The sequence below is a fragment of the Hypanus sabinus genome, chromosome X1 (genome assembly GCF_030144855.1).
Source record: "Hypanus sabinus isolate sHypSab1 chromosome X1, sHypSab1.hap1, whole genome shotgun sequence".
Taxonomy (NCBI): domain Eukaryota; kingdom Metazoa; phylum Chordata; class Chondrichthyes; order Myliobatiformes; family Dasyatidae; genus Hypanus; species Hypanus sabinus.
Window position 1 is genome coordinate 43,008,571 of NC_082738.1, and position 19,731 is coordinate 43,028,301.

The 19,731-nt window shown below is 40.0% G+C and overlaps 1 protein-coding gene and 1 long non-coding RNA gene across 2 annotated transcripts in view; one reads left to right on the plus strand and one right to left on the minus strand.

The window, feature by feature from the left end:
* LOC132384871 (caveolae-associated protein 1-like) overlaps positions 1-19,731 on the minus strand; it is a 56,132-nt gene that overhangs the window by 4,043 nt on the left and 32,358 nt on the right. The gene's annotated exons all lie outside the window — the stretch shown is intronic.
* Positions 73-6,048, plus strand: LOC132384873 (uncharacterized). Its single transcript, XR_009509024.1, has 3 exons — positions 73-323; positions 1,313-1,447; positions 5,767-6,048. It is a non-coding gene; the product is annotated as an uncharacterized LOC132384873 (long non-coding RNA).

The window sequence follows — 19,731 nt, forward strand, 5'->3', positions numbered from 1 at the left end:
AGCATACATGATAATATTAAATACAATAAATAACACAAAGTTGCAGAACTGTGCAAAGATTGATAGGGAGTATCCTACTACACTTGAACCACTGGTCCAATAACTTGACCTGCAATATCTTATGCTCTACCTCTCTAGTGTGGATCCCATTATTGTTCTTTCTGTTGCACCTCATATTCATGCGAAGAGAAAGTGCTGAAAGGATATGTGCCCATTTTTAACGGAGATAGAAAAGCCGTTTAAACTGTGGAAGTTACTCATGAGTGAAGAATTCAGTGTAAAGTCCATTTCCACCAAAGCTTTCTGATGGTATCAAAGATAAGGTAAGAATAGCTTTATTTGTTACATGTACATTGAAACACAAAAACATGTTTTGATGACATTGTTATTGTTTCAACATCAAAACAATAACAATGCGTTATTTGTGTCAAAACAAATCAGCGTAGATTATGCTAGGCAGCCTACAAATGTTGCCATGCTTCCAGCGCCAACATACCATGCCTACAACTCACTCACCTTAACCATACCTGTTTGGAATATGGGAGGAAACCAAAGCACCTGGAGGAAACCCACCCGGTCGCGGGAGGAATGGTACAAACACCTGACAGACTGCGGCAGGAATCAAACCTGGATGGTGATTGTTGGTGCTGTTAATGTGTTACTCTAACCATTACATTACCATGCCACCTAACATGATCGTAACAATCTTAACTCTATAGACGAGAGACCTTGCCAGCATTATGCAGTCTCTTCTGGCTGTTGGGCATGTACCAACAATGCAAGGAGCAACACAATTATTACAGTGAAACAGCTGCTCAGAATATAGGACCCACGCAAGACTGAGCATGTTTCTCTCCAATGGAGCTAGAAAATAGCCAGCAAACTGAATGTCATTCTTAGAGGTCCCCAAAAATCCCATGACAGCATAATGTTTTACAGTACCAATGACTGAGGCTTAATTCCCACCACTGTTTATACATTCTCCCTGTGACTGCGTGTGCTTCAGTTTCCTTCCATGTTCCAGCAACGTATGAGTCAGTAAGTTGTGGGCATGCTATGTGCACGACAGTTGCGGGCTGCCCACAGCACATCCATATGTTGGTCATTGATGTAAAAAAAATGAGAGTTTATTTCACTGTATTTTTCAATGTGACAATCTTTTAAATCTTTTAATCTTTTAAATTTAATCTTTATAAGGAAGGGCAGACTATGCCCAAGCAGAATCCTCAGTCTCTCATGACTTTCTTTCAACATTTCAACGTTAGTCAACACTTTGACAGTGAACAGTTGATTTGCAACTTTATTGTCCAAGGACTGACCACTGAATCTCAGGATTCCAGCCTTCTGCCAACAATGCAAATATTGGAAAATACTGAATGCGATATGGAAAATGTACCTCATCATTGAACAGAGGGGGCATCGAGGAACGAGAAGAGCAGTCAATGAGGTATGTTGCAACTTCCTGCCCTGAACTTGCATTTCTTGGGATAATGAAGTAGTTCTCAAAATCATTCAGACAACAGACCTCTAAACCTCAACATATTCCTTTCACCTTCACCTTATCTGCTGTTGCTCGTCACCACCACACAAAAGAAGAGTCATAGAATCATTTAGATAGAAGAGATCATTCAGCCATCAGGTCTGCCAGATCAAAGTAAAGCAATCTTGTCAGTGCATTGCCCAGCCCTGCAAATCATTCTATCTTGACTTCCAATCCAATTCCCTTAAGAAGGCATTGTTTAATCTTGTATTCACCATCTTACAATAATTTAATGCCACATCATAAATGACTTCTATGTAAATTTCTTTTTCTCAAATCCCCCTTGTATTTTTTGCTCAAAATTTGAACCTGTTCCCTCTGCTTCAATCATTTGCTAATAGGATCAGTTTCCTTCCATCTAAAACGATCATGTTCTTGCACACATAAGAAAGAAATGAACCAGCAAATGATTCACTGCAGTCAACAATAATGCCTTTCTCGTGCATTTATTTCAGCTGCCACAATTATCTGTCTCATAATCATGAAAAGAAATGACAATATAACTCAGGAATTCCTGATGCTTGATCAGTAGGACAAGCAGACGTTCAGCATGGGGAGCTGAATTCAATGAACACACTGAACAAATTGCATAGTGGCAGCCCTGGCTCTGTAGTCAAAACTTCATTGCTAACTCAGGAGGAATGTGTTCAAGATCCATTCCAGAGAAAAGAGCAGATATTCTATCTAGGGTGACATTTCAGTATAGTAGCACTGAAGGTGTCAGTTTTCAAGTGACACATTAAGCTGAAGTCCTGTTTATCTCTTGTGCTGTGTGAGTATTCAAAATCGACCAGTGGAGTTCTCAGATCCTGTGGATTATTTCTCACTTATCCAATGCCACTAATAACATATTATCAGGTCACTACTCTCATTGCTATTTTATATTCATATTTCATATTTTCTTCTTATAAGACAGTATCCATTATTAAGGACCTCCAGGACCCAGGGCGTGCCCTTTTCTCACTGTTACCATCAGGTAGGAGATACAGAAGCCTGAAGGCACAGACTCAGTGATTCAGGAACAGCTTTTTCCCCTCTGCCATCCGATTCCTAAATGGACATTGAATCCGTGAACGCTACATCACCTTTTTAATATATATTATTTTGTTTTTGTACGATTTTTAATCTATTCATTATATCTATACTGCAATTGATTGATTATTATTTTTTTCTTCTTCTATACTATACTATACTATACTATACTATGTATTGCATTGAACTGCTGCTACTAGGTTAACAAATTTCACGACACATGCTGGTGATAATAAACCTGATTCTGATTCTGATTTTGATTATAACAGCAAATGGCGGGAGGATATTGAGTGAAAATTATACAGTTTTAAATGTTTATTTTCACTGAAATGGCAGAGCACACAAAATATGGTTCTTTGCAATCAGAGTCTACATTAATGCTCTTTCTTTCATGAAGTAGCATAAAGTAAAAGCTTCAGACAAAATCTCTGATCTTCATCAAATATAGATACAGGGAGTCTGAAATAAATCTTAAAGGAGCTTTACAAAATACAGTAATTTCCACACAATTTGGGGTGGGATTTTCCCTAGAGTAGGCTAGACCAGATTTACTGCCAATGACTGTGTTATACTGATGGGGAAATCCTACCCCATCTGCATTTGATCAAACTGTTTCAGAACATCTGTGTGCAGAGATGCTGTTTTATACTGTACTTGAACCTCTAATTTGGCAGCAAGAGGAATTGGATTTGCGGGCTCAGTTGTATTCAACTACATATGTTGCACAGACTGACCAGAAGTCTTCAAAGCAGTTGGCTTAACTTTTACCCGAATGGAAAGGGGCCTCACAGTTCATCCTGCAAATATGCTGTGGGAGGGGGACTGTATTGCAATATTTTTAAATTTCCACTTCCTGTGTCCATATTAACTGGATTACCCAGAACTGCCTGGATAGAGGAGATTCCCCAACTGTGACACCATTACATTTTTTGCATTGTTTATATTGGCCAGGACGTCCACCTTGATCTCTAGCATGAGCAAGAAGGAACCCATTGCCACTGAGACAATAAAATGGCATGGAGCCCATTTACAGGGCAGTGGGACCTTTACTTTTGTTGAAAGAAAAGTTTGCATTTCTGCATGAGAGCTACAGAATATATCAAAACACCTTGTAGTTGATTAAGTGCCTCTGAAGTGTAGTCACTTTTGAAAAAGAATCAGAATTACACCCAATTTATGCACAGCAAGCAATGACAAACAATTACCTGATACTAGACAGATGATCTGCTTTTAATGATGTTAAATGATTCCTAGACTCCTAAGCCTGGTACACAATACCTCTCTTTGCAACTGTATTGTTTCCCGAACAACAGACCACAATCAATATGGATAGGCTGTAACACCTCCTCCACTATTATCCTCAATAGTGGTGCTCACAAAGCTCCTCAGCCCTCTACACTTCCCTCTATACACTCAGGACTGTGCGGCAGGATTCTGCTCCAATTCCATCTATAAATTTGCAGGTGACACCACTGTAGTAGGCCAAATCTCAAATGACAATGAATTGCAGTACAGGAAGGAGATAGAGTGCCCAGTATCATGGTATCATGACCACAACCATTCCCTCAGTGTCATTAAAACAAAAGAGCTGGTCTTTGACTCCAGGAAGGGGAGTGGTGCACAATCTCCTGTCTACATCAATGATAGTGAGGTCAAAACAGTTAAGAGCTTCAAGTTCTTAGGAATGAACATCACCAAAGGCATGTCCTGGTCCAACCATGTTGATGCTACAGCCAAGAAAGCTTACCAGCACCTTTATTTCCTCAGGAGGCTAAATAAATTTGGTATGTCCTTTTTGACTATTATCAATTTTATCGACGCATCACAGGAAGCATCCTATCCCAATGCATCACAGCTTGATATGGCAGCTACTCTACCCATGACTGCAAGAGACTGCAGGGAGTTATAGACTCATCTAAGGATATCAGAGGACACAACCTCCCTCCATGGACTTTACACTTCTCCCTACCTTGGTAAAGCAGCCTGCATAATCAAAGACCCCACCTACCTTGGACATTCTCTCTTCTTCCCTCACCTCCTATCAGGCAGAAGATACAAAAGCCTGAAAGCTCGTACCATCAGGTTCAAGGACTGCTTCTTTTCTGCTGCTATAAGACATTTGATGGTTTCCTAGTACGATAAGATGGACCTCACAATGGGTCTTATTGTCTACCTGCACTATATGTTCTTTGTAACTGAAACACTTTATCCTGCATTCTATTATTGTTTCACCTTGTACTGCTGCGATACATTGTTGTAATGAATTGATCTGCAGAAACGGTGTGTGAGACAAGTTTTCCACTGTACTTCAGTAGATGCGACAACAATAAACCAATTTACCAATTTAATGGAAGGATAAATTGACAAAATTGTGCTATCGTATCTTTGACATTTATTTGAGACAGCAGAAGAACCAGTTTAATAGCTAATCCAAGGGAATCTCCAAAAGTGTAGCACTCCCTCAGCGGTGTACAGAAATATCGGCCAAGGTCTCTGTGTTCAGGTCTTTAGACGGGAAACCTTCTGATTCATGGCAGACTGTCCTCCAAAAGTCCAGAAAGTCCTCCAAAGCTGAATGAGTACTTTCATGGTAACTGAGAGAGATGGGATGGCAATGGTCTTTGTAAAGGGATGGAGACCATTTATAGGCTTAACCTCTAAAATTTCACCAACCATGGGTCTTCCCACCAGTATCAAAGGGTCCACCACAACTTCTGATGTTCCTGGTACCAGTGGATATTGAGCTGAGTAACGTCATGAGACAGAGACTTTGCATTGGAATTTCTTTTCATATTCATTTTAGGATGTAGGCAGCTCCAGCTTTTATTAACATAATCTAATTCCCCGTGAGAAGGTGGAGCAATTGAGGTCATGAGCCTTCTTGAGTTGCAACCTCTGTACTATTGGCTAGTGTTTCTAGGAGTTAGATCCAGCAATTATGCACATATCTGTTGCAAATACATGATTCTGGCCTGTGAATATCTCTGTGGAGTCTAGAGGTGAGTGGGAAGAACAAACCTATACTGCCAGCTGTGCATTTCAATAGCTAACACTCCAGCAAGCTACAGTGGAGCTCTCTGCTTGCCTAATTCTTAATGTTGAGTCTATTTAATTTCGAATTGTTTGAATGAAATACAAAAACCCTTGAAAACTGAGCTGTTCTGCAGATACAACTATTCTTAATTTCCATCAAGGTGGAATTACACTGTAACCAGTGAGGAACGCACCTGGAATCATTAAGGACCCCCATCACCCAGGACATGCCCTCTTCTCATTGCTACCATCAGGGAGGAGATACAGCAGCCTGAAGACACACGCTCAATGTTTTAGGAACAGCTTCTTCCCTGCCACCATCAGATTTATGCACAGTCCATGAACCTATGTACACTACCTCACCAATTTTTTGCCCTCTATTTGCATTAATTATTTAATTTAATATATACATATATCTTATTGTAATTTATCATTTGTTTTTATGTACTACAATGTACTGATGCCACAAAACAATAAATTTCACAACATATGTCAGTAAGATTAAACTGACTCTGAATAAATTCCTCTGTCTCTTGTGTATTCCAGAGTTAGACTGAGATTTGACTCCTTTGCACTTACTGTGAAATATGAAAGTGACGGGATAATTACAAATGTTCTTGCAGATGTTTGTGTTTTAAGAACATTATTTAATTATTTTAAAATTGTAGGTGTTTAAAATTCTTAAAGGCTACTTTACTACTTAGCTATTTCTTGTGTTGTGCATTCAGTCAAAACCTATAGCTTTGCTACATCCAGAACAATTACAATTGCAAGGTCTTTGAATAGCTTGCTGGTGCCCTCTGATGACAACCACTGCATACTTCACAGCACAAACACAGAAAGATGGGGTCAAGAAGCTTCTCAACCAAAGACTCGTACGGCAAGGGTGTTTTCCATTTCATTTTGCGAACAATTTTTGATTTTTATTTTGGCAGAAGGTCAAGATGGAAATTGTTGCATAATATTTCAAAGATTTCGGCTCTGATGTTAATACAATAGCAATTGTGGTGGATCATTTAATGTTAAGATCCAGAAGTGACGTTTAAAGTTTGGATTTAATCATCATACTGATCATTGAGAAAACACCAGGATCATTCCATGCACTCTCCAGAAATAATTAAAGGCTTTAATGAAATATATAAATGAAGAATGTATGAAGGATTCAATTTATAAGTGAGTGTGGAACAATCATGAAGTGAAATGTTGGAATGTCCACAGCTGAGGGTTTTAAGGATTTCTCCATAAAAGGCATAAACAAGCACTGACATTGTAATCACTGTCTGTGTGGCAGCAAAATACCAGGGGTAGGGAATGTGAAATATCTATGCTCGCATTAAGCCAAAAGTAGGTTGGAAAATTACTTTTAATGCTCCATGTGGTTGAGGAGGGCCAATTTTAAACCTGTTGGTTAAACTTAAAACACACACAAAAGCTGTTGTTGGATGTAGAACCTCGGGGGATTGTAATAAAAGGTAATATAATATCTTCTTGAGGATTAAGTCAATGATGCAGGCAGAAGCCTTGGCCACAACACCTAAATGTGACAATTTAGAAGGAATGGAGATTGACGGAGCCTCCCCAATGTTACCTGATATCTAAGAAACTCCTTTCCAAATATTTGGGCTAAACATTGGAAGGAATTTGAAGCTCTGATTCAATTCAAATAAAAATATCACATTTCTATAGTGCACTGAATCCATCCTGGTGTTTTGCATGGAATTATGTGGAATTTACTTCTGAGTAACTTTCCACTTGGCCCAATCTATGCTGGTGTTTACACTCACGTATCCTTCCATCCTTCACCTCATCTCTTCTGTCCTTGTCATAGAATTACAGGATAGCTACGATAAAAGAGAAGGCCGTTCAGTGTGTTCGGTTCATACAGTTCTACATAATGTAGCTAATCCCACTTCTCAGTCCTCCCTCCACAGCACTTTCTGATATTGGTTCAGCTTTCCTTTGTACGCAGCAGTTGAACCTGCCTCCACTAATACCTTTGGCAGAGTGCTTGCTGTTTAAATGTTGTTTCTTGTGTCACTTTTAGAGATGTTTCTCCTCATGGGGCACAGTGACGCAGTAGCTGGCTGCGTTCTCTTACTTCTGCTGGCTTCGGTTTGATGCATACTGTGGTATACCTTATGGGTTTCTGTAGGATGCTCCAGCTTTCTCCCAAAGCTGCGCTGATCGGTTAATTGGTCACTGTAAAAAATATGTTCTTAGTGTTTGTAATTGGCAAAAAGAATCAAAGGAGAGTGATGAGGGATAATTTGCAATGGTTCAAGAGAAAATATGGAACGGCCGGGACTACTCAGCTCAGAACAGCCATGGACCTGATGGACTTCTTCGGCTTTTGAAAAACAATACTCTCATTATCTTCTCAAGCAACACACACAAAATGCTGGAGGAACCCAGCAGGCCAGGCAGCATCTATGGAAAAGAGTCCAGTCGACTTTTTGGGCCAAGACCCTTCAGCAGGACTCGTTGTTATGCACTGTTTTTTTTAACCCACATCATTTATCTAGCATCCCCTTAAGTACCATAAAAAAAAACAGAAAAATAAATGTTGGAAACACTAAGCAAGTTAAGCAGCATCTATGGAGAGAGAATCAAACATAATGTTTCAGGCCAACGACTATTCACTAGATCTATTGAAAGGTCTTGTCCTGAAATATTAACTCTATAAATTGCATATTTCCAGTACCTGGAGCATTTTGTTTTAATATATTTTTATCTGAATACTCTGCCAGGAGATTATCTGAGAACTTTCTCTGCATTCCTTATTGGATTGGTTTATTCTGTTAGAAAGACAACATCACTATAATTCTAACTGTGGATAAATGGGATCAGTAGAGTAATGCAGTCTATGGTACTGGACTGCAAACTAGAACCGGGCAAACAGTTATGCCATGCTACAGCATGGGAGGATGTAGGATTGAGCCTCTGGCTTCTCACAAGCTCCCAAGTGAATGGTTTAATGACTTGAAAGAATTCCTGAGGAAAAATCTTCAACAATAGAACCTCAGAATGCAGCTCCAGAGCAAGACGGGACTGGGATCGTACTGGGAATAAACTAAAACTTAGCAGTGGATGTATTAACTTCAGGATATATTGGGACAAAGCAGGTATCAATCCAAAGAGACAGTGTGCTGTCTTGTACATAACTCTTGTTTAAACTCTTGGTGCAAGCTGAATGTCTGTAAAGCTATTGTTTGAGAAACTAGAAAAGGACACACTATCCAGTGTGATTGCAATGCTAATATACCAGTGAATACAGGGAAACAGTATTTTCCATGCCGAAAGAGACATGAGGTGGATAAGCCTAAGGATACTTATAGTTACCATAAGCACATTTATTTAACAGTTAAGCGTTTCCTTCAACATCAAAAGGTCTATATACGGATACCATTGACAACATAGGCTGCGATAAGGAGGAGGCATTTAAGAATGGCATTAAATGTTGCCCTTGCCAGCTTGCCCACACCTGACAATCAAGTATAAACCAAATAATCTATTCTTGTTAAGCAATTTGAGGAAACTCATTTTGGAAGTAAAGCCAAGTAGATGCTACTGTAGATGAGGATTGTTTTTCTGCTCATCTCGGAAGTCTTGAGAGGTTCAAACAATTTATGGCACATACAATTTTCTTAGTATAAAGTATATGATAATAACTTAGGTTCTTCTTCATATCAGCCAGATGTCAAACAGCTGAGTCTACTGAGAATATTCAATCCCTGATAATTAAGGTGAATAATAATAGTTTAAAGTATCATACTTCTATTCCCTTAACTGATAAGCAACCATTCTGTGAGATCTGGAGGAGGGATCTCCTTTTAGAAGTGAGATTCTTTCAGTTACAATCTAGCGGCTGTAATGAATAGCTGTCAGATCAAAGTTAATTAAGCTGTAAGCAGCATGGGTTATCTTTTTTATATTTATTCATTTACAGGATGTGGGCATCACCAGCTAAGCCAGCATTTATTGCCCATCTTAATAAGTTGCAACTGGCCTTAACAAGTGGTATAAGTAAAAAAGAAGGTGGGGAAATGGGAGGAAAAAGGTCTGCACTTAAATTCAGATGAAAAACAATTGAATCTTTACACATGGGCTTTCAGGTTTGCCCTATGAAGAAGGGCTGAGAAAGGTCGAAGAATGAACGGTGATGCAAATGGAACTTCTGAAGTTTGTTGACAGGATGGATGCAGAGAAACTGCAAACTTAGGCCAGAGAATCTAAAAATAAGAGGCACTATCAGAATAAGAGGTTGGTCATTCAGGACCAAGATGAAAAGAAATTCTTTTATTCAGATGACAGGAAGCTTTGGAATTCTTTCTACGGATGTTCACTTATCAAGTAAATTCAAGATCAATAGACTTTTGGATTTTCAGTCGGGTGAAACAGGATGAGACATTCAGACCAGTCACAAGCATATTACTGAAAACAGGAACCAGCTTGAAGACCCTTATTCCAAGCTCTGTTTCTTACATGTAGTACATGAGATGCTACAAATCAGCTGTATTCCTTGAAGGAAGGGTGGGCACATGGGAGAGGAGGGAAGCACATTCTGTTGGCTAATAGTTAACCGTAGCATTTTTGCTGATCTCAACTTCAACATTTAAATGGAGTTGGCACAATGAATTTTTAAGCAACCTCTCAGTTGAAAAAAAGCAGATTAAATGAGAAGCCATTTCCAGTTTGTCATCACATGGGTCTTGGATCCCAAGGAGCAGTTAAGGATCCCAACAGTCTCAGGTGTCTGTCCTTCAGGTCTCAAAACAGTTAAATATTACTTGCGTTGCCAATACTGGGTGCTTTGTAATGCAAAGCTAAAAGCAGACACTACACACTAAATTTGCCTTTTGAAACATCTGAACATCCTGAAATATCTTCCAGCTAATGAAATTATTTTTGACATTAGTCCTTGCTGCAACTCACACTTAGAGCAGCCAATGTGCCCGTAGCAACAGTAATGAGATAAACTTCATTTACAAAATTAGTAGGATATGGTAACGAGTGCACTTTATTCAGATCATGCTGCTCTGAATAAAGTAATAGGATCATTTCCCTTTACCTTGTTTTAGCATTTCAAAAACTAGATGGTGTCATAGTGTCCAGAGACTGCAGAAAGAATTGACAAGGATATTGCTGGGACATGAGGACCTGAGTTATAGGGAAACGTTGAATAGGTTAGGAATTTATTCCCTGGGGTGTAGGAGAATGAGGGGAGATCTTATAGAAGTATACAAAATTATGAGGCTTAGAGTGTGAAAGGTGAAATGTTTAAGGGGAATCTGAGGGGGAACTTCTTCACTCAGAGGGTGGTGCGAGTGTGGAATGAGCTGTTAGCAGAAATGGCAGATGTGGGTTCGATTGTAACATAAAAAACAAGTTTGGATAGGTACATAGATGAAAGTAGTACAGAGAACCATATAGTGGAGATAGATGGGACTATGCAGACCTGGCCAGCATAGATTAGATGGTCTGAAGGGCCTGTGTTTTCTAGTGCTTCATGATTCTATTTTTAAATCGTTAAACATGGTTCAAACACCTGATCTTCTGATTTAGGCATGAGAGCAACTTCTTAATCAAGGCAATTGTCAATTAGAATTAAAGATTTCTCTACTAAAATTATGAATTCCATTCAAATTCAACCTGTTTCCCACACAATAGATATAAGCCTGAAATCAATGTTTGTGTATCAGCTGGAAACTCTTGCCTGCAGTTGCAAGGGTTTTGACTGTCTTAAACCATCTATCTGGAGGTGGACATACCAATCAATGTTCCACCCATGGGAGTAGAATTCTGGACAATGTCCAACAATCCCTCCCATCAAATCAGGGCGTAGAGTTGGTGTGAGTCATGGAACAATCTCTCCATTTCTGCTGGTGGAGGGCAAATGCTGGGGAGAACGCATTGAAAAAATACAAATGAAAAACAGATCTGCAAAATCCATTCAGCAAAGAATGTTGGAAGCAGGAAGTCTGACAGAGGGAGTGTCCTAGAGGCAAGTGTATTAGAACTGGTATATACTAAGAGACAAAGGCTCAGTTTAATATTGCTCCAATTTACAACAATTAGACTTTGTTTTATTTTTCCACAGCTTTGCCCACACTTAGAACTAAACCATAAAATGGATAGCTTTAGTTCAATGCAGAGAGAGATTAATGTTAACTACTTGCAATGAGCTAATCAGAAGTGGAGGGGACAAGAAACCAAGTTAGCCACAGAGGGAGTGTACATTCCAACATTCACAGCCATTTTAACGGCACACTCTCTAAGATGGATAGCATTTTAGTATGGATAGAATGTCCATGCTAGAGTGAAACTGAAAGTCGATAAATAAAGCAACCCCTTAATTGATCGTAACTAAATTCCATTGCACTGTTGGGTTTGACTCAAACGCATTTCACAATGCAGTCCACTCACATTCTGATCCATGAAGTCAATGGAAAGTAACGTGGTAGAAAATTCCTCACTTAAGAATTCTATGACACGTTTCAACTCTTATGTGTACTACATTAGAGAATTCTATTGGAAAACCAACTGGAAGACATGATTAGTGATCTATTGAAATTCTGAAACATATTTTGCTCACTAGGGGACACAAGAGACTGCAGATGCCGGAATGTGGAACGAAAAAAACAAACTACATGAAGAATTGAGTGGATCATGTGGCATCAGTGGAGGTAAAGGGACAGTCAATGCTGCGGATCGAAACCTTGCATCAAGATACATTCTACATTGATGTGTGTGACTGAAATACAAGTTTTGACTGTGCTTTTGTAACTTATCACTACTATTTAAATATTATTTGAAAGATTGATACTTTTCAAACAGTACTGCATAATCTTTCAAATGATTATATATATGGAACTAATGTCAGTATTTACAATGGAGCCAAATGTGGGACCAAACAAAAACTAATAACTTGGAAAATATGCAGAGCTCCCTCAAAATCTGCTCTGAGGTAGTCAGCTCCAGAGTAGAGAACATTCTCTACAGAAGGGAAAATTACCTTGGAATAGCTTTTAAAAGGTATGCCTTGGGAGACCTGCCTGTCCTGTAGATTTGGGATAAATGCTCATTTAAATGTTCTGCTAAATATTGTGGGCATGCTATGTTTTGTGCCTGAATGTGTGGCGATGTTTTATGGGCTGGCCCAGCACACCCTCGAGTGTGTGGTTGTTAGCGCAAACAGCACATTTCACCATATGTTTCGATGTACATGGGATAAATAAATCTGAATCTGAAGCATTTAGAAGAAATTTGCAAATTCTCTCTCTCTCTCTCTCTGTCTCTCTCTCTCTCTGTCTCTCTCTCTCTCTCTCTCCCCCCCTCCCTCCCTCTCTCTCTCTCTCTCTCTCTCTCTCTCTCTCTCTCTCTCTCTCTCTCTCTCTCACACAGAGTTTGGAATGTGTCCTGGAAAGGGATTCCAAGCTACAATCCCGACTTTCCCTGGCACAGGGAGATACTGTGACAAATGGTAACATAGCACTGCCATATCGTAAAATTCCCAAAACAGCTCTCTGCTCTGTTTTGTCTCTGCTTTTTTCACTGGAGTTCTGCTGGAAATTTGCCCACATCCCTAATGAGCAGTGTTCCATATTTCACTAACAAGAGGGAATTTCTCTGGGAAGTTTTCAGCAAAACAGATGCTAACAGCGGTAAAATGCAGAAGAATGCTCACTCTGTTCAAACTTTCCAGTCATTTCCACCCTGTTGACATGTTATTTTGGCTGTTGTCTTAGCAACAGTATGCTCATCTCCCCTCCCCCATATGATTTTATCTGTGGATGAGTCATGAGATTAAAATCAAAAGCTTTGGAAACACATTAACAGTCCAGTGTTGAATATCAATGCCATCCCTTAAACTGTGTTGGATGTGTCCTCTTTTAAACTCTATCCACCTCCTACAGTTTAAATCAGGGTGTGCCCTGGTATCTGCTTGTGCTTTACACACTATCACAAAATAAAATCCTATTTCTGTGCTCAAATCCATCCATGACCTTGATCCTTCTTTTCTCTGTTACATCTCACATTTTACAATTGTCTGAGACACAAGACACCAGAGGTGCTTGATTATGGAGAAAATAATGAGCTGCTGGAGGTATCAGTGGTAGCATCCATGCTGGGAAATCCTGGGCCCAAGATATTGATGCAATCATGAAAAAGGCATGCCGGCCACTATACTTCATTAGGAGATTTGGTATATTATCAAAGGCTCCAGCAAATCTTTACAGTGGAGAATATTTTGACTGGTATAGAGGCTCTTATGCATAGGTCGAAAGAGGCTGCAGAGGGTTGTAGATGCAGCAAGCTCCATCACAGACACAAACCTCCTCACCATCAAGAAGATCTTCAAAAGGTGATGCCTCAAAAAGCTGGCATTCATGATTAAGAACCATCACCACCCAGGATATGTTCAATTCTCATTACTACCACCAGGGAGGAGGTACAGGAGCCTGAAGGTACACACTCAGCATTTTAGGAACAGTTTCTTACACTCCACCATTCAGATTTCAGGATCAGTGCAATAGTGATCCCCAACTCACTTTTTCCTCCCTTGCTCTGATGGCACAGATTCATCCTCATTGAGGTAAGATAAGGGTCAGCGTGAGTCTCAGTACCTGGTTATTGCTCCAGTCGCTATGGCTACAAGCATCCACGAGAAGGAACTGGGACACTTGGCAACATTGTGAAGGGGCTCATGAAAAGTCCCATTGATTGGTCAGAACTTGTAGCACTGAAAGGTGTTATCTGGGGAAAATCCAAACATGTTGAGCTACACTATTACTAAATTATTCATTATAAATTATTCATATTCAGAATTTCCTTGCTTGAATAAAGAGCTTTTGGGAGCCTAACTGCACTTACTTTCTTTCATCTTTAAAGTCAGTTCTATTCAAAGAATTAGGACACCAAAACAACCCATGCTTTTTTGTGAGATGGTTGTAGTGGGCCATGATTATAAATGTAAGTATTTACAAACGTAAATATCGGTCTTTCCAATTCTTGCAGCCTTCCAACAGTGCTGTAGTGGTCAGCAGAACACTTTACAGCAGTAAGATCGGGGTTCAATTTCTGCCATTGCCTGTAAGGAGTTAGTATGTTCTCCCCATGACTGTGTCGGTTCCCTCAGATGCTTCAGTTTCCTCCCAAATTCTAAAGATGAAAGAGTTAGTGCTGGTAAGTTGTGGGCACGCTAGTTGGAACCAGAAGCATGGCAACATTTGTGGCTGCCCCTGGCACATACTGTTGCAAACAACACATTTCACTGTATTTTTCAATGTACATGTGAAAAATAAAGCTTATTTTTAATCTTTATCTTCAAGTTGGCTGGCTGCCTTTGTGATCCTTATAAACAGGATGAGGAGTAGCTTGATTCCACGTCGGTGATTTTGCAAAGGAGACCACACAGGCTTGCTCTGTACAGCCACACCCATACTGCTGAAGGAATTCTCTGGAGCAAATAGGGGAGCTGAAATTCTCCCCTGGAAATACAACTTTCTGTCTGCAAGGATGCGCCAGATGAAAAACCTCAGCATAAATTCTTTTGCCCCATTGTGACTGACTGCTGGACTGTGTACTTGCTGATAATATGCATAGCAATATATAAACCATTACTGTGTGATTGCCAACATTCTTCATTTTAATATATTGTTTGCATTAATTTATAGAGCTGACCATGGAAAAGACAGAAAATGATCTCTCACCACTTAATATTTGGGAATCCCGTATACTTAAGCAATGGCGCAAATTCAGCTAATGACTGTATTTAGGAGGTCGTGAAACATTGGCAGTGTGCTGTTTAGTTCACAGATTAAAGTTAATGAAATCATCACTTTGCACTTACAAAGTGAACATTCTTTTTTGATTCTTCACCTCCCAGCAGCTTGGGAACGCCCCACCCAAGACATCTGCAACCTGATCTGACTGATATTCCTGACTGAAGATCACAGGAAAATTCAATGTGCATCTGCCACAAAGCAGATCTTTGTCTACACTTACATCTTTATCTCAAAGGTTCCTGTACAGTGATTTTTTTTAACTGATGGTCTTTATTATTATTCCTCCTGCAGGTGGTCTGACAGAGCAGTACTGAGACCCATTAGTCCCTACCAGTACCATTCAGTGATCGGTGCAGATGAGAAAGTCTTGAGGGAAACGACCCAAGGGTCTGTATTCACAGGGCGGGCCTCTGTGGACCTCAAACCCAATCACTGAGATGAATCATGAGAGAAAGATAAGCAGAGCTAGGCCAGGGTGCTGACCCTCAGAAGAGGGAACAAAATAGGGAGGTTAGAAATTTTTCTTTGTTCACTTAGAATAGAGTCAAATCTGATTTTAAAAGGACAATATTTTGGGAGAAGAGTACCACTCGCAGCTGCGGTTTTTGTATGAGTGAAATAAAGCAAAAATACTCAGTGGCCACTTTATTAGTACCTCTTATACTGAATACAGTGGCCTCTGAGTGTACGCTCATGGTCTTCTCCTGCTGTCTCCCATCCCCTTGAGGTTTGACACGTTGTGCATTCAGAGACACTCTTCTACACACCAGTAATTTAACATGTGGTTATTTGAGTCACTGTCACCTTCCTGTCAGCTTGAACCAGTCTGGACATTCTCCTCTGACTTCTCTCGTTAATAAGGCTTTTTCACCCACAGAACTGCCACCCACTGGATATTTTGTTTTTGTTTTTCACACCATTCTCTAGACGCTCTAGAGAGTCTTTAGGAGATCAGTAATTTCTGAGAGCTCAAACCACCCTCTCTGGCACCAAGAATCATCCCATGGTCAAAGTCACTTAGATCACATTTCTTCCCCCATTCTGACATTTGGTTTGAACAACAACTGAACCTCTTGACCATGTCTGCATGCTTTTACGCATTGAGTTGGTGCCACATGATTGGCTGATTAGATATTTGCATTAACGAGCAGACGTACCTGCATACCTAATAAAGTGGCCACTGAGTATTGTACTCATTAAGAATTGGTTGGTCTTCTGAAGCATGAAGAAGGTGCTGGACTGATGATTTAACTTCAAGAACCAGGAGATAATAACCCTGGTTAGACCATACTTAGAGTATTGTGTTCGATTCTGGTTACCTCATCATAGGTAGGAAGGATGCAAAAGCTTTAGAGAGGGCTCAGAGCAGATTTAAAAGGATGCTGTCTTATTAGTGAGCATGTCTTATGAGGATAAATTGAGCAACCTCTGGAGCAAAAGAGGTCACTTGATAGAGGTAGACAAGATGATGAGAGGCATAGATCGAGTGAATAGCCAGAGACGTTTTTTCACAGGGAGGAAAAGGCTAATAAGAGGGAGCATAATTTAAATGTGATTGGTGGAAAGTATAGGGGGAATGTCAGAGGTAACTTTTTACATAGAGAGTGGTGAGTGTGTGGAACACCCTGGCAGAGATTGTGGCAGAGGCAGATACATTAGGGGCATTTAAAGAACTCTTAGATAGGCATATGGATGGCAGAAAAATGAAGGGCTATGTGGGAGGGAATCTTAGAGTAGGCTAAAAGGTCAGATTAACATTGTGGGCTGAAGGGCCTGCATTGTGCTGTAATGCTCCATGTTCTGTAAACACTTACAAAGCATTTGTAGGGTAATAAATACTGAACGTCATTCCAGACCTGCCACCTGCTTTTAACATTCACAGAATTCTATTTTTGTGGAGACAGTTTTCTTTAAATTATCTGAAATGTTTAGAATATCAAACAGAGTTTGGCAAGTGACTTGATTAATTCTTTTAAAACTACATTTGTTTGTTTCTTGGCTGTTTGTTTAGTAAATAAACTGATAATTGGACTAAGCAAAAAAATCTATGAAGCTGTACTTGAAATTGAACTCAACAGGAGTGGGAGTGCACTACCTGGAATGAATGTCCCAAATTGTACCGTCCTTACTGTATATCATGTTGCAGTGGGGTTGGCTTCTCTGGGACGTGACCTGTATCTGTCATTTGGGGGAGATAATTGAAGCAGCTGATAAAGCAAAGCTTCGGTAATTCCATTCATCAGCTGACATTCCCATTTGATTAATGTCAGCTTTGAAATCCCGATTCCACGCAATCTTTCAATCCATCAGACTTAACTCCATCGCTACTGATGCCAAACAATGAGGCTTGGCAATGTTAGCTTCCTTGCAGGCAAACAGCTGCTCACAAGCCTCCCTTGATGATGTGGCCTGGTTCCCTACTAAAGGTAAGTGGTTGCCCACTGGTGAATGTAGGGGAATCCAGGGATTGAAGACAAACCTCCAAAACACTCTTGCAAGCTCTTTAGGAGAAACTCATGACAAAATGTTTCCATCTTCTTTAATTGATTTATTAATTCACAAAAATTATATATGGTGGAAGGAATAGAAAATGTCGGGGTTGTGAGACTTTGCTGTTATTGGTGGGGTGGCTGACAGAGGTAATCCCCACCATAGGGAAGATCAAAGCTTTATTTGTGAGAAATTGAGAGCCAATCCTGCTTCTCTTGGCCCAGGAGAACCTCTCAGATATAGTAAAACAAATCAACTATACTGGGCATTGAGTGTCGACAATGCCCAATAAGCTTGCCCAGGCAATGAAACTACAATTCCTCCCCACTAAGGCCTCAGGTAAAAATAACCTACTGTATAGGTCCCAATGCTATTACTGAAGCATGACTGACATTTAAAAATGTCCTTACCAGCCTGGGTGAGGATCCGTTGCATCTGCAATTTAAAATGGTAGTTTGCCAAATGTGGCAAGGAATCAAGTGTTTAAATCTATCATCTATTAAAACAGCTAAGAGGTCACTGGGTTAAAGGTTGTTCACGTTTGCGCAAAGATTTATCAATCAAATCAAAAAATATCAGTTGCAATGAACCAGTCAAAAGGATTTTTAAGAAGTCTTTTAGCATACAACTCTGGTAGCTACTTAAGCTGATCTCCCCTTCCCCAGACTAGACCCAGGGTTGCCGAAGTTCAGGGATTCTCCAGGAAAATCTAAAGATTGAATTCCAGAATATTCCTGTAAACAACTTAGGAGAAAATCATAACAAAGTGCATTCATCTCCTTTGATCACACCGAGCCGTTATAAAGGTGCATGCTGCCTCTATCACGGCTCGCTGCAAAACAAACGCCGAACACTATTTTTGCTTTTTGTAATACCCTTATGAGCTCTCTTAGGCTTTTATATAAGGGACTTGAGCACCCACAATTTCTGGTATCCGCGGGGGTCCCAGGACCAATCCCCCCGCGAATACGGAGGGCCGACTGTACTTTAAAAATAGAGATGATGGAGAAAACTCCCACTCAGAAATAACCCAATTACTAAACAGATTCAGTTCCCCTTCTAATTTAAAAATTTGCCCTTGACAGCAACAGTGAGGTCCAAGCTCCATTTCCAAAATTCGGTTCAGTTGAAGTCAATGGATTGAATGTGTCTTTCCAAGACTTAAACACGAGGAAATCTGCAGATGCTGGAAATTCAAGCAACACACATAAAATGCTGGTGGAACGCAGCAGGCCAGGCAGCATCTATAGGGAGAAGCAACTGTAGGAAGACCGCGCTTCTCCCTATAGATGCTGCCTGGCCTGCTGTGTTCCACCAGCATTTTGTGTGTGTTGCTTTCCAAGACTTAACTCGTCTTTTGATATCCCTGCGGCTAAATGGAGATCACACAAAAGCCAGATCAAGTAAGGATTGCAGTGACCTTCCCGAAAGGATGTTAAGTGAAGCAGATTGATTTTTATTAGAACAAGCATGTTCACCACTACCAATATTGCTGTTTCAAATTGAGATTACTTAATTAACTGATTTCACCTTCTTCGGCTGCCATGATAGCAATTTGAACACATCTCCAGATCATCAGTCCAGAGCCCCAGACTATTTGACCAATAACTTGAAGTAATAAATTTAAAAATTGCAAGAAAGACTGCGGGCTAAAAGTAGCTTGCTGATTGGAGTTTTTTTTTTGGGGGGGGAAGATGATAAACTCTGCACAGAACTTTGAAAACTTAAGGATATGTTCAATTTGGAAATGAAGCATTTGGTACTTGGAGAACAAGAAAGGAAAATTTGGAGGGACAGTTACTTTGGTGGAGCATAAGATATATTGTGTCTGAGAAAGGGAGGCTACAGATA